Genomic DNA, 11,180 nt, shown 5'->3' on the forward strand with positions numbered 1-11,180 from the left:
TCAGTTGCGTTCATATCAATTATTGTCCCCAGGACACCTTTTAGGCCATGGCTTCTTTCGTGGCCCTGAAGCAGACTCGCAGTGACAGAATCATCTGCATATTTTATTATTGTTCCATTTTCATAGTTGGTCTGACACATATTTTCGTACACAATGAATAAAAGTGTGAAAGTAGGCACCCCTTCAGGGGAGCAACACTGATCAGACATTGTTCAGGTTTACCGTCTGTGTTCAGCTAGTTAAAAAAATATATTGGCAGCAGATAAACACAAATTGTGGTCGGCTGATCCCAGTGGAGTTGAGTTTTGGGTAAATAAAAACTGTTAAAAAAAATTAGAGGCAGGTAATAGCTACGTAGCAAAAGGGACTAAAGCTCTTCCTGTATGTAGACTGTATGGCGTTTGCCATGGTTACAGCAGTCGCGTATCACGTGTCGACCACACAGACGCCGGGAGTTTTTTACGTTAGCCCGCAGAACGTATGTTGAGGGTGCCTCAAGTTGGAGCTATAATAAAGTACCATCGTTCCACACCGAGACTCTTTATTGGTCACGCACATCTACACTGTATATTTACATATTCTTACATTTATTATCCCACGAAGACTCTCAGAATTATTGAAAAAGAAATGTAAGAGAAACGCGCCTGCCTGCCTTCCTTCCTTCCTGCCTTTTGGTTCCGTTTTGGATGAGCATTTCTTTAAAAACATTTCCCACACAACGTAAAACAAATCGTGAGAAAAGAGCATCCCAAACCTTTTCCGCCGGTCGCGCTGCGTGCGCATAACCAGGAGCAAGAGAGAATGATTTGAATAATAAACACAATATCACACTCAGTTTTCTTACTTTGTGTTTAAGGGTCCAGCTTCATCGCTGATGTTTACAGGCGTTTCCATTGACTGGTCGGATTTGCACAGCTGGAAGTTTAATCCTCAATAATCCACAACTTTCTCTGTATCTCAAATTTTTTAAAACAGTTTTCCCCACATCTAAAATGTTTCTCTCCAATCACCCTGTTTCAGTCTGCTCGCGTCCTGCGGATTGTTTTCTTGAACATTTTCACTTTCACTTTTACAGCCGGACGTTACTTCATCAGCAGTTATGTGCATTTTTTTCAGTTCAAAAACATCGTGGGTGATTTCAAGGTTCAAACAGTTGTGTTCCTCGGGACAACCAGCAAACAGCAATAAATTAATTTAAACTAAACTTGGAATTGTGCAACAAAAAAAACTATACACAACTCATAAATATTATAGGTCAATTTAAAGACAAAGGAGCAGTAAAACACATTTATAAATGTTTGAAGGTGTAAGTGGTAAATAGATGCTAAAAACATTAAAATCCTAGAGTGTAAAGGATTAAAACAGTAAATGTACATGAATTCAGATTCAGATTCAGATCCTTTATTTGTCCCACGGGGAAATTTAAAGCACAACATCAAAAGCACGCAGAAAAAAGAAAAAAATCAGTTGTCATTCAAACGTTTTAAAGGTTCATTACGCATTGAAAGAAGTAAGTTCATGGTTATAAAAAGGTAATTTTAAAGCGCTGTACTCATAGTTGCCAGGAGAGGGCGCCGTGCACATTTCACCAGATTTAATCAGATTTCAGCCTCTGTGTGTTTGCATGTCAATCTAATCTGCCCAAGGCTTCAGAATCAGCATGCTACATCCGCAGTGCTACTACATGAACATTGGGGCTTTTTTTTAACCAGTCAGATTTCAAACTCACCTTGGAGGGCCAGGTAGCTGGCTAATGACAACATCAGCATTTTTCCATCCTTTGAATAGCTTGTCAGAGCAAAACTGTCAAAACATGTACATAGCAATCATTTGAATTTCTTCACACCCACAATAACCACATAATAAAAACAGCATGATGAATATGACAAGGATGCCATGTGTTGTGCTGATGTACACATCCAGATGACTGATTTATTTGTCTTTGCTGCACAGATTCAGTGGGATTTTGAGCTTTCTGATGTGCTTTTGAGAAGACGACAGAACAAATCATCGGCTGCACAATGCTGTCTGGAAAGTTTTTTTTTTTTTACACCATTAAGTGAGGAGTTAAGATTTTGGAAGGGATCATAATTTATTGTTTTGCAGTGACTCTAAGATTAGTTGCTCAGGATTGGCTTTGGTCTGCTGGGTGGAGAAGAAGAAAAAAGCATTTATTTGCCATGTGACACACACTAGTGTATACAGAGGATTTACATTAAAAACATGCAAGTAGCAGGGGGCAACCTGATTGCAGCATTGGGGAGGGGGCACCTTGGCAGTGCCCAGGAGGTGAACTGGCACCTCACCAGCTCACTTGTGTTGGAGACTTGAATCAATAAGCCACTGCTGCCCGATGGACTGGTTCAACAACTGGTTGGAATTGTGCTGTTTTTGGCCTCTTATCCTAACTTTCCCCCTTTATCGGTGCGTAACATCGCCGTATCCACTCTGCGTATCTTGGATGCAGCGAGTACAGAGGCGTTCAAGCTCACTCCTGGTAAGTCCACAACAGTGCACCTCGTCAGTGCCCAGGAGGTGAACTGGCACCTCACCAGCTCACTTGTCTTGTGGACTTGAAGAATATATTTCAAGATCACAAATAATTATTTTTCTCCCTCTTCGACCATCCACATTTCAACAACTCCTCCAGCTTGATGCAGAGACATGGAACACTATTTGATCTGTTCGTATTGAAAAGGTTTGGAGTTGTCTGAACTGGGTTTCTTACTTTAGTAAAAATGGTATTCACCCTAAATATCTGAAATACCTCTTTCTGTATGGTACATCTTCTATTGTAATATATTGCGTTTTTGTATTGTATTTCTATTATTAAAATGTGATAACAGGGTTGCTAAGAGGTGGATGCCCAGAAACTAAATGCACTACCTTTGTCTTTGTCATGGATCTTCTGTCTCTCACCATCCTGAATGCTGGGTGAGATAATTGCAAATAATAAAGAAGCTTCACGTTCAACAGTCTGTGTGCTAAAATGTTTATTTGAATACCGTTTGAATAAGAGAAACACTTTAATGGAAGGATGGTTTGATGAATCAGAATTGTTTCGACCTGTGATACAGATTTATTTACATAATTTACATTGACCACAACTGTCATAACAATTAGAACAAGATGATATAATCGGGTTCTCTCTCTCTTCAGAGCCAATCCTAACGCCTATCAACATTCTGCTGTCACAGCTTGAGAGATAAAAAACAGGATCAAACAGAGACCCCAGAGTCTCCAGTTTATAGCTTGGGCTTGTCACAAGATCTGACAAAATTGCAACTCCTGAATCCTGCAGGTGGTTCTGACCCAGGTTGAGTTCTTTCAGATGGGAGGGGTTGGACTTCAGCGCTGAGGCCAGAGAATCACAGCTGATCTCTGATAAACCGCACCCTCTCAAACTAACAAGAAAAGAAGACAAAATAAACTATTCTGTCTGTGCTCGGGCATAATAACGAACACTGTTTTAGTTTCAAATTAGTAATAAAAGACAGACTGCACAAATCCATGAACTGACCTGAGAGTCTCTAGTTTACAGTTTGGCCTCTCCAGTCCAGAACAGAGCAGCTTCACTCCTGAATCCTGCAGCTGGTTCTCACTCAGGTCCAGTTCTCTCAGATGGGAGAGGTTGGACTTCAGAGCTGAGGCCAGAGAACCACAGCTGATCTCTGATAAACTGCAAAATCTAAGACTAAATCAAGAATAATTGAAACATTTAATTATAATCAAAGTTATCCAATGTTTGTTTTGCAGTTGCATCAGTTACATTTAAACATCTGCCTGATTCCCCTTCCTTGGGACTGTGTCTCTATATCAACACAGTTCTGTGGAACCTTAATTGTGGACATTGTTCAAAAGTTTGCTGCCATCTTCACCTCTGCAGTTTGTGTGTTGCAAGTGGGTCCAGTTATAATCCAATACAGTACAATCTTGCCAGCAATAGACCCAGTCCATGAGTCCTCCTGCCAGCATGAGTCCCACCATCAATGGGGTTCCTAATGACTTTAGGGAGGTATTCAACAAGGCCCGAGGCCACCTCACTGCCTCCCCTTTCTTCCCTAGAAGACGATGAAACATCTGTCTTGTCTTTCAGTACCAGAGATAAAAGCGATTAGGGACTACAGAAATGAGAGGGACTACCCTCTCTGACTCATTTCTACTGCTTTTAAGCGCCTCCATTCAGCATCCTTTAACAAGCTCGATCTCTGCAATTCCTACTACCTTCCTTTTTATATCATAGCTGAGAACAGTCTCCAGATGGACCCAAAAAAGGTCTCTTCTCTTTCTCATGACCCGTATATGTCTCAAGAAAACATCCGCAGTGGTTTCTGGGGTTTGCAAACGTCTATCGGCAGTTCATCCAAAATCACAGCTCCGTGGCAGCACCCTCGACCACGCTAAACTCTTCAAAGACTACTTTCGTTGGAGCCCTGCTGCAGACAAGGCATTTGGGACTCTCAAGGCTCACTTCACATCAGTCCAAATCCTGCAGTTCTCAGATGTTGAAAGTTGGTGGTAGATTTTGAAGACTGATATGTGAGTTGGGGATGTCCTGTCCAAAACTTTATCCCTGTGCTTTCTTCTCCACATGCCGTTCCCCTGTAGAGAGGAATTATGACAGAGAGAACTGGGAGCTTCTGGCTAACCTCCAGGAGGAGTGGTGTGATTGCCTGGAAGGCCCTGAGGTTCCATTTCAGGTGTGAATTAATCACAAGAACTTGAAAAATATCCAAATATCAGCCATACGACTGAATTCACGTCAGGCCCAATGGTTTCTGTTCTTCATCAAGTTTGACCTTGTTCTTCTTTACCTTCCTGGTTCTCGTAATATCATACCAGATGTTCTGTCTCACCAATTTCAGGCGAGTCTGCTACTTCTGGGAGATTGGGGACAGGGTGCGTGACCTGGTCATAGCACATGTTTGGTGAAACTCCTATTTGCCCCTGAAACTGTCCATTCTGAGGTGCTGCAATAGGCTCATTCTTCTCATCTTACCAGTCATCCTGGGATTCAGATTACTAAGGATGTGCTCCTCCAGCCCTTATGGTGGCTCACCAATGATGAGGACTTTAACAGCTTTTGTACAGCATGTCCAGTTTGCTGTGAGCACAAATCGTCTCATCTCGCCAGTTTTCTGCTGCCACAATCTGCTCCCAGATTTCCAAAAACTTTGTCACAGGACTTCTCAACCAAGAGATGGAGACTGCTCTTAGTTGCATGGTTTCCTGGAACCCCTTCACCTGATCCCAGCAGTTGTTATAGATAGAGTACACCCACAGCACATGGCATGGTGGCAGGTCATCAATGTTCCAGTGTGCCTGTGGACTGCAGCCTCCTATTTTCCCTTTTCAAGAAAAAGAGGCTTCCTTCCATGCAGCCAAACCTTCATCCTATGCTTCATTCAAACCTCATCTTAGGCCCGTACACTCCCCTTAAAGGCACTAAAACACTGTTCCATCTCTGCCACCAGGAGACTTTCCTCAATCCACTGTGTATTGGGTTGGTCAGAAGGTCTGGCTGTCCATCCAAGACATTCCTCTCCAAGTAGAATCAAGACAACTGGGACCTATATTCACTGACCCCTTTCCCTTCAAAATGATAGTTATTCCTGTATCAGTAAGGCTCAATCTGATTCGGTCCATGAGTATCTATCCAAATTCCATGTGTCCAAGGAGAAACCAGTTCAGGAGAGCACTATGGTACCTGCTGCTCCAACCTGTCTGCTTCCTCATCAAATTGAGGGTGGTCCAGCCTAACCTGTCAGGTGTCTGCTGTTTTCTGTTGTTGAGGACGGAGGCTACAGTATCTGGTGGGCACTGGAAGAGGTATGGGCCAAAGTAGAGGTCCTGGGTTCCGGCCCATGGCCCCTGTCCCAATTGACTAACCTGCAGAGGTGCACAGCACTTCCTGTTCACCCAAGTGACAATAACTGTTCTGTGGAACCGTAATTGACTATTTCTAAGTGTGCTCACACAAAAGAATAAAAACTGACTTAGATTCAAATGAATGAAACACAAATTGTAGAAATCCATGAACTGACCTGAGAGTCTTCAGTTTGCAGTTTGGACTCTCCAGTCCAGAACAGAGCAGCTTCACTCCTGAATCCTGGAGCTGGTTGCGACTCAGGTTCAGTTCTCTCAGATGGGAGGTGTTGGACTTCAGAGCTGAGGCCAGAGAACCACAGCTGATCTCTGATAAACTGCAGCGTCTTAAACTTTAAAAAGGAAAAAATTAAAATTTCAGCTATGATCAGATGTGTTCAGTGTTTGTTTTGTCATTAGAGATAATCATGTAAATCCATGCTAATTTGTTAATTTAATACTTTTTTTAAAGAAATTTTGTTTTATTTTTTAAGAAAAAATGATTTTCTCTGTACTTAGAAAAAACCTGACCTGAGAATCTTCAGTTTACAGTTTAGATTCTGCAAAAAATTACAGATCAGCTTCACTCCTGAATCCTGCAGGTGGTTCTGACTCATGTCCAGTAGTCTCAGATGGGAGGGGTTGGACTTCAGAGCTGAGGCCAGAGAATCACAGCTGATCTCTGATAAACTGCAGCCACACAATCTAAATAAAAATGATTAAGGAAAGATTTGTTCAGTGTTTTCTTTGGAGTTACATATAAATATGCCTGAAACACCTAGAATGGTGAACAGTTTTGGAAATGCAAAAAAGACCTCATTCTCTCTGTGCTCAAACATAACAGTGGAAACTGTTTTAGTTTCAAATGAGTGAAAGAAAGACTGGACCAAGCCATCAACTGACCTGAGAGTCTCTAGTTTACAGTTTGGACTCTCCAGTCCAGAACAGAGCAGCTTCACTCCTGAATCCTGCAGCTTGTTCTCACTGAGGTTAAGTTCTCTCAGATGGGAGGGGTTGGACTTCAGAGCTGAGGCCACAACGTCAAAGTGAGTTTGTGACAATCTGCTGAAAACGAGTCTGTCGACCAAAAAAATATTGATTTTGTACATTTTAAACTTTAAGGTAAAGGGACACACAATCATAACTTATGTGCTGTAGAGTCAAAATTGTCCCTGTCTGTGTTTTCTGATGGATTTCTGTTTTAACCTTTCAAACAAAATAGATGCTTTTCTTTCGGCGATGTATTGCAGTTTTTAACTACTTAAGGAGTTCATTTAAAACACTTGGGTGATATTTAACTTTAATGCTCCGCAATGTTTCCACAATTATTCATTTCAAGCAGATCAAAGATATAATCATGATTTCCCATCACATCTGGACTTACTCAGCTTTCCTGCAGTTCCTCACAGCTGGAATCAGTCTACGTCGTCCCTCCTCTGATGTGTTGTACTCCTTCAGGTTCAGCTCATCCAGAACCTCCTCTGACATCTGCAGCAGGTAGGCCAGAGCAGAACACTGGATCTCTGACAGTTCCTGCTCTGAGTTCTTCTCTGACTTGAGGAACTCTTGGATCTCCTGATGTACTGAATGATCCTTCATCTCCATCAGACAGTGGAAGATGTTGATGCTTCTGTCTGGAGAGATTTGCTCACTGCTCATCTCCTTCAGGTTGTTGATGACCTTCTGGATGGTTTCTGGATTGTTGTCTATCTGATTCAAAAGGCCTCCCAAGATTCTCTGATTGGACTCCAGAGAGAGACCATGAAGGAAGCGAACAAACAGGTCCAGGTGGCCATTTGGGCTTTGAAGTGATTTTTTCATGACTCTGCTCAGAAAGTCATCTACAGATTGGATTGGATCATATCTTTGAAACAACCATGCAAAGTGAGAAGATTTGTTCGGTTTTGAGTATTTTATGAAAGAATCTATAACCTCTGTGTTCTTGCTGGTGTAACAGTGGAACATGTAGACTGCAGCCAGAAACTCCTGAATGCTCAGATGAACAAAGCAGTAGACTGATTTCTGGAAGATCACAGTCTCTCTTCTGAAGATCTCTGTACAAACTCCTGAGTACACCGACACCTCTGAGACGTCCAGACCGCACTGCTCCAGGTCATTTTGGTAGAACAGGATTTTTCCATTCTCCAGATGTTCAAACGCCAGCCGCCCCAACTTCAGAAGGACTTCTTTGTCAGACTCAATGAGTTCCTCTGGTCCTTTGTGTCCTCCATACTTCTGCTTCTTCCTCTTGGTCTGAACCAGCAGGAAGTGTGAGTACAGGTCAGTCAGGGTTTTGGGCAGCTCTCCTCTCTGCTCTGTGGTCAACATGTGCTCCAGAACTGTAGCAGTGATCCAGCAGAACACTGGGATCAGACACATGATGTGGAGGCTCCTGGAGGCCTTGATGTGTGAGATGATTCTCTTGGACAGATCTTCATCTCTGAACTCCTCCTGACTCCTCCTTGAAGTGGTGTGTCTGTAGCCGTGAGTATTTCTGTGATCCTGTCAACGTACGATGGAGGAATCTGATTGGCTGCTGCAGGACGGGAGGTTATCCAAATGAGAGCTGAGGGAAGCAGGTTCCCCTGGATGAGGTTGACCAGGAGCACGCTGGCTGATGACACCTGTGTGACATCAGAGATGACCTGTTCTTTGTTGAAATCCAGAGAAAGTCTGCTTTCATCCAGGCCATCAAAGATGAGCAGAAGTTTACAGGCAGCCAGATCCTCTGCTCTGATCTTCTGTAATGTTGGATGGAAAAGATGAAGCAGTGAGAGAAGACTGTGCTGCTCATCTTTGATCAAGTTCAGCTCCCTGATGAGAGCAGAACCAGCAGGCTGATGTCTTGGTTCTCCAAACCTTCTGCCCAGTCCAGAGTGAAGTTTTGCACTGAGAAGGTTTTTCCAACGCCAGCGTCACCGTTTGTCAGAACCACTCTGATGTGTTTCTGTTGCTCACATAAGATGTTGAAGATTTGGTGGCACCTGATTGGAGTGTCCTGGACGTTCTTCTTGGAGGTTATCTCAAGCTGTCTCACTTCATGTTGTGTATTCACCTCCTCACTTTGTCCCTCAGTGATGTAGAGCTCAGTGTAGATCCTGCTCAGCAGGGTTCCACTTCCTGCTTCATTAGTTCCTTCAGTCACATGTTCACTTCTTCTCTTCAGACTGATCTTATGTCCTTCTAAAACTCTTGCAGCTCATTTACTAAAATCAGAGAAAGAAATAGATTTTCCTCATTTCTACTCATCAACATCACTAACAATTCATGACATCACGTTATTTTTACAGTGAACAACTTTACTTTGTCCAGTCTTCATTTGAGCTTTTGTCTTCAGTCCAGATCTGGTTGTGGATCTGTTTTCAGATTCTGCACAAGAGGACTCCCCTGGTGGAGTAGACTGGTCCCAGGATAAGAAGCTGGACTCCTTGCTGTCACTGTCAGAACATTTCTTTATTACTTCACTGCTTTATAGATAAATGTTTGAAATATAATTATGACTTTAGATCATATTCAATAATTCAATATTATTTTGGTTTTTCAGTCTCAATTAATTTGTTCCTCTTCATAAATTAACAGGATTTTCTCATTTTCTAATTATTCACATTAACATTATCCACAATAAAATCTTAATTCTATCATTGGAAATTATTTAATCATTTCTTCATGATAAAACACAAGCTGGAAAACACAGATTACAAGGTTGGTGCTTCTTTACTGTAAAAACATTTTAACTCATCGAATCCAGATGTGAAAGATATAAAATGATGTGACCATGTTGACGAAAACTAAAAATCACTCATGTAGTCTAACTGTTGTTGAACAAACCATCTGCAGATGTAAACTCACAACCAGCTGATTTTTGTGTAATTAACAGTTGTCATATTGAAACACAACATCACTCTCAGATTTCTGACTTTGGTTTTGAAGGTTCATCTTCATCTCTCAAGTTGGGAGGCAAAATCCTGGAGTGGTCACTCTTTAGAGACACACAGCTGGGCACTGAAGCCTTTGCTCTGCCCTCCATTCTGAAATTGCTGAAATGTGATACAAATAAATTAAATACACCATCTTTCTGATAATAAATCTGAAAAATTTGACTCGAACATGATGGTCAACACTCTGAAAAATCCCCAAGACTAACCTAAAGTGTAAAACAAGTTGTTCAACATTGACAGAAATGCATAAAAATGGTGGTATTAACAGACAGACCTCTTTTTCCACTCAGTTGTTCTTATATTTATTTAATAATCTTTCTTTTATTCTCACCCTGCTTGTCGTTCTGCTGAGTCTGAACTGGATACTGTTAATAATCTTATGACACATAATTTCCACTGTAAAAATATACTGATACTGAGTTCAAGGTTCAAGGTTCACTTATTTTACTGTCATAAACTTGTTTGCACACGAACATGTTTCCATTCTGTTGAAACATGTTACAGTTTAATTAAATGCACCATATTTACTATATTAATAAATTTGAAAGATTGTAAGATTTAGCTGGAGGACAACCGGAAGGTTAACACACAAAATCCCCCACACTAATCTGAGATGTAAAAGAAATCTGCTAACTCAAACAGTTCCTCAAACCTGACAAAATGTCTATAAATGTTGCTATTAATACCAGATACAACTCTGTAGCAAAACCCTTTCCATCTTTTCTTTCTCTAAAATGATTTTTAACACTTACCCTCTGTCTGTCTGCAACCCTTCTGCTGTGTCTGAAGTTTTAGTTTCACTCTTAAGCATTTAGAGTTAGGCACATAAAATGCTATCATAAAAGGTTCAAAGTTTTGATTTGATTCATTTTATTGCCATTCATTTGTTTCCTATTGTTTCTGAAAATTGTCCCATTGGAGCATGAAAAATTAGTGCTTAAAAAAAAGGAGAACCGATTAAATGTGTGAATTGTGCGAATTTAACAAAACAATACTATACACAATGTTGAGATAAATCTCAGACATTTATCTGGAGTTCTTCACATCCCAACAACAAATCCCAGAATGCATTGTTGAGCAGAGCAGGCTGCTAATCACAAAGTGAGGACACCTGGAAGGTGTTCCTGCACTGGAGGCAGCACTTAAAAGGGTCTCACGCCATGCTAAAGGTACTCACTCTGCACTGAGCAAAGAAACACTGACAAAGAGAAGACAATTTCAACACAGGGTTCCTCCCAAAGACGTCACTGGTATGAAAGAAACTTTGATTTGATGGAGATATTTGTGTTTGTTTGAATTGTTTGCTAAATTGTTTCTTTTTGTGTTAAAGGTTTTCAACCTAATCCTAATCCTGATACTAATGCCATTGCAAGCCAA

General features: G+C 41.3%; 1 pseudogene; it reads right to left on the reverse strand.

Moving 5' to 3' along the window:
- Positions 1 to 3,050: 3,050 nt before the first annotated feature.
- LOC130538999 (NACHT, LRR and PYD domains-containing protein 12-like) lies at positions 3,051 to 9,061 on the reverse strand (annotated as a pseudogene).
- Between the last annotated feature and the right edge of the window lie 2,119 nt (positions 9,062 to 11,180).

This window comes from Takifugu flavidus, chromosome 15 (assembly GCF_003711565.1).
Source record: "Takifugu flavidus isolate HTHZ2018 chromosome 15, ASM371156v2, whole genome shotgun sequence".
Classification (NCBI taxonomy): Eukaryota; Metazoa; Chordata; class Actinopteri; order Tetraodontiformes; family Tetraodontidae; genus Takifugu; species Takifugu flavidus.